This window comes from Amphiura filiformis, chromosome 2, assembly GCF_039555335.1.
Source record: "Amphiura filiformis chromosome 2, Afil_fr2py, whole genome shotgun sequence".
Lineage (NCBI taxonomy): Eukaryota > Metazoa > Echinodermata > Ophiuroidea > Amphilepidida > Amphiuridae > Amphiura > Amphiura filiformis.
In genome coordinates, this window is record NC_092629.1 from 23458690 (window position 1) to 23466809 (window position 8120).

Genomic DNA, 8120 nt, shown 5'->3' on the forward strand with positions numbered 1-8120 from the left:
AGCATCAAAACCATGGAAACCAAATCCACAAATCTCAGGGTTCGAAATCACACCCATAAGATGTCGCTCATTCCCTGTACCCAAAACCTCGCCCATGTTATCCATGTCCCTCTTTTTGCTTTCCCTAACTTCTCGCTGTCTTTGTACACACATACTTGCATAATGTACAAAATTATACATAAACACACAGTGTGTTTCGGTACATATTCAAGCATATAATAAATGAAATTCCAAATGAGCTGCATATATAGAGGAATGTCTGAATGTACGATACATGCTAATCATATTTAATCAAAGACTATTTAGTGAAATTTATTGCCCATATTTTTGTTTAAATTTGATTGAGTATTTTAAGTGTTATAACCATGCATCTTTGTCAAGCCTTTTTACAGACATTTCACCATTTATGTTGCCATAACAGCTCAAGAAGAGGACGGAAACGCGTGATATGGAAATCTGAAATCTTATAGTGCCTTTAGAAATTATAGGAGTATAAATAAGAATCGCTCTGTTGCAGCTTATTATATCAGATCTGAAAGGGCACCTTTATTATCATACAACATCCAGCTGAACACAATAATGAAGGTAGTAAATGAGCAACGCCTTTAACAGTGCTATGTACGGTCTTACATTTACATTAATGTGGCTCAGTAACGCATAGGGCTGAATAACACGAATATGCTTGAAAGCAACGGCATCAAAACCATGGAAACCAGATCAACGAATCTCAGGGTTCAAAATCACACCCATAAGATGTCGCTCATTCCCATGTACCCAAAACCTCGCCCATGTAATCCATGTCTCTCTTCTCGCTTTCCCTAACTTCTCGCTGTCTTTGCAGAAGCAAACTACAAAATTATACATAAACACACGGGCCAGTTTAAGTGAATGTGTGTTACGGTACATATTCAAGCATTTCATTCTTAATGCTACGCTCGAATTCCAACTCCGTTGCATTGCTAAACTATAAGGGCAACGTAAGATAGTCCTTGAATCAACTTATGTATAGGAAACGAAGGACATGTATAAAAAAGATCAATTCAGATGAGATACCGGAAAAACGGTGAATGAACGCTTTGGACGGTACAAATCGGGTAGTAAGGGGAGGCTATTGGTTGATTATTGAGCGCTTCTGAATGGCTAATGAGATGGCCGTAATACGCCAGAGAGCTGATAATGTTTGCTTGCGCACGAATTTATCTTATATAGGCACAAGGAGACGTCAGTTGACAACATTTGAAAGCCTAGCAATATCATGGTAGCATTCGCAGCTATTAGGTCAAATGCTGTTAATGGTTTTATAAGGCCAAAAAAAAAAAGGTTTGTCTCTGGACCTTTTGGCTAAAAAAGCTATGTGCTATGCTTTTTTTTTTTTTTTTTTTGAAAACAGGCTATGTCCTATGCGACGTTTTTTTTTTTTTTTTTTGTAAACAAGAACGGCGCCCCAAATAACATGGCATACGCAAACATAGTTCTTACTCCCGGTTTATTCTAACCGTCACCTCCTAAAACCCCTAACCTAAACCCTAACCCTAACCTATACTAAAAAATATGCTAAATAATTCAAGTTCCCGTTCAAGTTCTGAAAAATTTCGATCACACGACGTGACAATGTAAATGTTGTGAGTAGTGCCAATGAATTGGTGCAAAATTCAGCACCACAAATGTTGATGTGCGCCGCTATTTTGTCCTACATTTAAACATTACCGTAAGTAAGGAGTACAAAAAGTTGACATTTATGTGTTGAGGAAACTCCAATATTTACTCGGCATGGTATGAAAATTAGTTAAATGATGATCTTTTCTCTGGTATACCGTCTAATACCGATATGAAATCGCTTCGAGCAGCAAAATATCTGCACATGGGGAATTCCCAGTGACGTGTTCTAGATCTACAAGTAGAGTCGATTGTCCCGCTATTTCGTTCGCAGAGCCGTTACTTGCATACTGTTTCAAGAGATCGGTATTCAGAGCGAACATGTCATACAGTTCTTGGAGTATTTATTTTTGACATTTTGTCAGAAATGATCGCCAATTGATTGTGCCGAAAATGTAATTTTTCTTGAAAACTACGATGTTTTATCATTCAAAAAAATCTCATTTTAAAAGCTATGCGCGCGGGGTCCTGAGACAAACCTTCTTTTTTTTTTTTTGGCCTAACACATGTATATAAAACCATGTATGTGCGAGGAACAAAACCAAATAAAAAACAAGTCAAATAAGTAAGTGTAAGGCTACAAAAGGACAAAACATCACAGCAACCTGGATCTCTTACCCTAGCCCTACTGTTGATCACATGACCGCAATCGGAATAAATCGCAATTTCTGGGGTGCTAATACAAGATTCATGTTACTGCCCGCATGATATATACACCCTTGTTTTCTAAGCTATCAACATAATAACAAGAGACGAGAAATATATAATTATTATACTAAGGATATCGTGGCTTAGAGTTGAACCGAGAAGTTGTCGAATTTGAAAAAAAGCACCTTTTGTCGGCTTCATTCCATACTGGCGTAAGGTGGGCACCTCGAATAAACAGCATTCTTAGAAAATCGTGTTTGAAGAAATGCCAATATGAAATCAAGTTGTGTAAAGCAGACATTCATTGCAGTTTGTACTTGGTGTGAAATTTTTGTAGTAAAATAAATAGATTTTATCTTTATATAAATTTCAAAAGAAATAAGGACATACTGTTACTGCGTATGCTATATCTATGCGGCGTCTTAAACGCATGCAAGTGTACGCCATCACTTTGAGCGAACGTTCGCGATTTGAAGCTGCGCCCACTGAAATTTGTGATTACTGTGATTTCGGGCGCGTTCATTTTTCTTGCGGGTGGATGTATTTATATTTCTTTGCATTTTCCAACTTTTTTAGTGACAATTTTGACAATCACGGGATTTTTTAGTCGTGTATGAAATAGGTTAATAAATACGTATCACTTGTTGCTCGAGAAATTGTACAAAATAATGCACTTGTACTGAAATGTTAATGCGTCTAATGCACTCCCCTATTCGGGGCTCGTGTATTAGACGCATCAAAATCTCAGAACGCGTGCACTATTTTGTACAATTTCACTCCCAACAAGTGATACGCGTTTATTAACCTATAATTATAACTTGCTTTCGACTCTTATAGTTCTTGATCTCACCAAATGGCTCAACACAATCCATGTACTCAAAATGGTGACCTTTACTTGGCTTATATCTACAAATAAAAAGAGCAATTGTATCACTCGAAGAAATGACAAGAAATCTGAGTTACTAATAAGAGGATACTCCGAAATGCAATAATCAAATACCGACCTTAATTTCTATTGCCATATATACTGCAATATGTTAAGGGGTGTAATGCACTGATTCTATTGCCCTTTTTATTTTTCCAATTCAAATAAAAGAAGTGTGCTCTGATGTTTAACATGCACTTTTACTCTAGACGCACGTTTGACATCGGACTACTCAATGGCGCGCAAGGCGATGAACAAAGCGTTAAACTGCGTGATTTTTCGTTTGCTATTTTCTTGTGAAATATATGGAGCAAATCGACACCGCGATGCGTGTGAAACTGAGAAATGTGTATATGGGTATCGGTTGCAAAGGCGTGTAGCGCGCACGTCGTGAGACAGAATTGATTCCTAATATTGTTCATTCCTGGTACAGGATCGTGACTGGCATGACTGTAACGGTTACCTAATTTGCTGTGGGCTTTTTGTAATGGATACCGCCACTTGAAATACAAAAAGGAAATGGATTATAGCAAACAAGTAGATGACCAAAAATGGTGGTGTCAATTTAATGATGTCGTATTTTTTGCTGGAAATCCCTTAATATGTCATCAGAATCTAATAAGGCAACAATGATTTTTCTTCAAACTGGTATCATTTCTAGTTTTCTTTAACGCCTCCTCCCTTCTTCCTTAGTATCTTTCGATGTCCGAATCTAATAAAGCAACAAAATGATGCTTTCTTTAATGCGCATCTACTTTGTGACATAAGGTTTGATATTAATCGAATTCCATCTTCTTGGTACTGAGAAACTTACTAAAGCATTTTCGACCCTGATGTGGCAGTGACGTCAATGCGTTGAGGCAGCTATATATGTGGCGTACGCCAGCGCTTTGAGCGAACACTAGCGATTTGTAGCCACATCATTGACATCAGGGTGAAAAATGCTTTATATCAGAGGATTTATTTTGGCTTCATTACGTAAGATAATCAGTCGCACTTTAAACAATGTTAACAATCAATGAGTAGACAAACTATAATAAAACAAATATTAATGTAGAAACGATATTTCAACGTAATAAAGAACACACTATCCACTAAGTTAGGGCCAACTGCGTTATGTGGATGACGTAATTGAATTTTTCATTTAAATTAAAACCACAAAGTTACAGAATTATATCGCTGTCTTGGAATGATATGCGTAGATACGCTAAACTTGTAGCTCGATCGATCCAATAACCGAAATATAGAAAAAATTATCATTGAAAACGGGTAAAACACCGTTTTGTATACTGTCAAGTCATTTCCTGCATCATAACAAAATATTGAAAACGCGACAGGCAGAGATATCAAATGTTACTTGTGGTAATGGATACGTTGTCTTCTGCAAACTGCATCTGTTTTCTTAAATTTGTGAAACATATCGTGCACAAAAACCATAAACAGATGGTAGATGAGCCTGTAGCAATGTATAAGGTAATATCCCATAGTGTTGACGATGATAAACTTCAGCCTTATACTTAAGTGACTTAAGGTAATGACATACTTGCTATAGAGGAAATAAAATGGAATCTAAACGTCTGGCTCAAACAGTTATTCATCTTCTTTTATCACCACCCCTTCTTCTTCCTTATTTTGCGTCTTTTTCATCTTCTTCTCCTTCCTCTTTTTTTTATCATTATCTACTTCTTCATCTACTTCCTTGTCGTCTTTCTTCTACGTCTTCGGCGTCTCTTTCTTCTATTCATCTTTTTAATCGTCTTCTTCATCGTCGTTTTCTTCTTCGTCCGGCTTCTACACCTGTTTCATCTACTGTTTCAGTCTAGGCTTCTTCTTGTTTCTTATATTTTCCTTCCCCTCCTCACGTTTTTTCTCAATAATTATGTAAAAGTAAAAGTATTAACATCATGCAGATAATGTACATTATAACCACCAATTCGATATCTATCATTTTTTTACGATTTTCTTAAACCTAATAAATAATTGATCAATCGTTCAATAATTATTTCAAAAAAGAAGCGCACCAATCGACATTTTTGAACTTCCTACAATGGATAAATCTAGATAATAGTCCCCGACCATTAAAGACAACGATGATCATGATGATTGGAAATGTATCCTTTTTAACGCCCCCAGCTAACTAGCAATGCAGGCATCCATCTCCTGTGTCAGATCTAATGCCTGTGCATGCATCTCGTTTGCTCCATCGCTAGTGCTAATGACCCAAAAGTGATACCATGATGACGGATGGTAAGACAAACTTTGACACAATCTTAAAACATGTCATTTCCTTGGTGTATAAATCATATCTGTCAAACCTATACAACTACGCTATAATATTCTTGATAATATTTCGCACGTTGCAGTCGGTTACAGTTTCACAATTTTAAACACTTCGACATATAAATATATATATATTCGCATATTAAATCCACAGTTCATTAACCTCTATTCAAAACTGATAGCTAAATATTTAACCCCAGGTTGCAGAGTATGGCTTTTCGTACCATACGCATTCAAAATGTCTGTTACGTATACACACATATTGGGGTAAAAAGACAATGTCCTGAAAGACGAGCCTATGGGGAAAATGCAGCATCTACAACTAAACAGGAAATTCCATTTAAAATCCACACTACCTCTGTGGAAGATTTTGGAATTACATTCCACAGGGGAGTATGAATTTTATATAGAATGAACACTTTAGCAACTCCATTTGAAAATCGCCCTCCCTCAGTAGAAGATTCAAGTTGAATCATTCTCAGAGGGTGTATGAAGTTCAAATGGAGCCAATTTGATATTCCATTTGATATTCATACTCCTCCTGTGGAAGATATTTCTAAAATCCTCCACAGGGGTAGAGAGGATTTGAAATGGAACAGCCCAAATCTGTCCTCTTAATGGTTCTGTAACGACCCGTTCTACAAAAAATACCACAAATTGTTCTACAAAGGGTTTTAAAGAACCTGAAACGATTCTGTTGTTTTAAAGAACTTTTTATTCTTGAGGATTAGAGGACACAGAAAGGTTCTTTTTATAACCTTTTTGCAGAGAGTGTACTAGATGCTATCTTCTTACCAATACAGACATGTATGTGTTCTTGCATCAGTCTCCTCCACGGTAATAAAAAAAAATCCTTTAAAAAGGGATGCCTCTTGTCCAGAGAGGAGAATGGATGCATTGTGGACATGGAAACAGACTTGAAGAATCAGGAATCAAATACTAGTATACGTATTCTCATGGCGTTTTATTGGTCGACATATAAAAATAAATGTAGTTAGTTGGTGGTGATTAGATACAAAAATGATAAGAAAGTTTGATATCCTTTAAAAAAAACCACAGAAGATGTCGCGTTCTTCCATGTCAACTTTCTATTTCTGATTCTTGTACGCTATAATCTCAAGAACATCTGAGGGAACTTGCAATTTTTTCAGTTGTATACTTTCTTCTTAAATTCTCATCTATCCAAACGTTCTTTCCTTCGGATATGGAACATGGAATGTAACAATATTGCATCAAATTCCGTTCATACTAAACAAAGTAACATCCCATTACAGCACTTGTTGAGGATGGGTTAATGCATCAGCAGTAGACGCATACACGTCGTTATAGCTCATTATATAGTAATATAGAGGAGACGATGATGGTGTTGAAATCAAATGAAATTAAAAAACAGGTTTCTATAAAGCCAGCCAGAGACACTGTTTTCGCTTAGCAAGAATAATAAAACAGCCATGATAGCTTGCGAATTTTCGCACCATCAAGTTTAGGATGATGAAATTATGAAAGTTTTGTTGTCTTGTGCGTCAGTGGTTACCAGAATTGCATATCTGATATGCCTTAACGGGTATATCATATGGTATATCGCATAACAGGTATTGAGCATATCACATTTACACTAGTAATATTAGATGTACACAAAGACCTACTTAGATACCACTCCCATGGGATATATACCATACTCATCTCTGCTCTATCATTTTTCTAAAGATATTTTTAATGAGTTCATTCTTATACATACAGCACACAAAGGCAGACATTATGTATGGACAAAATGACTAATATTGCAATATAAAAGCTATGTCTGTCGATTAAAACGTAATACAAAATTATGATAGTAAGATAGTACGCCCAAACATAATTCTAAAGGTTAAACATTATTTTCCTATTGACCAGTTGGGAAAATGGCTAATTTCGTGCAAAGTTTTCTCATTATTCAGAACTCTCACATCAGTTTCAAACAGCTATCAATACCAGATGAATCTAGATGATTAGATCCTGAATAACCAAAAAATCAAATCTGAAGCCAACCTAAGTTGACCTGAAAAGTTTCTCATCCTATAACGCACTGAGCCGTAAACACTTTTTTGACAGTGCGCCCTTAAGGCTCAAAGTTGCACCGGACAGCGGCGCAAGCTTAAAAACCAATGCCGTGCGGATGAATGTTGGGACCGTTTCAGTAAAAATGCCAAGTAGTGAGAGAAAATTACCGCTCCAAAAGCATCAAATATAAACATGCTTTGGTATAGTATAGAACATGGTATTTTTCAACTTTTCCTACAACCTACAAACAAATCGTATATATTTCCTCCTTTCTCAGATTCAGTTCGATCTCTCTCACTCTCTCACCCTTTTAAACAGGAACAGCTCATTACGTCGAAGGGTCATTAGTTCTTAATGGTTTAGGTTGGGGGGTTAAGGGCACTTAGGTTAGGATTGATGTTAGGATTAAGTATGTTAGGTTACAAACAAGGGAAGAGGCTTACGTATCATGCACTGGAATATGGAAATATTACAAACTAGCGCACAAGATCAAATTAATGATGCTTTATAATTGTTATTCTTAATATATCAATAAACAGGGGAAAAAGAATTATACATTGCACACTAGCAC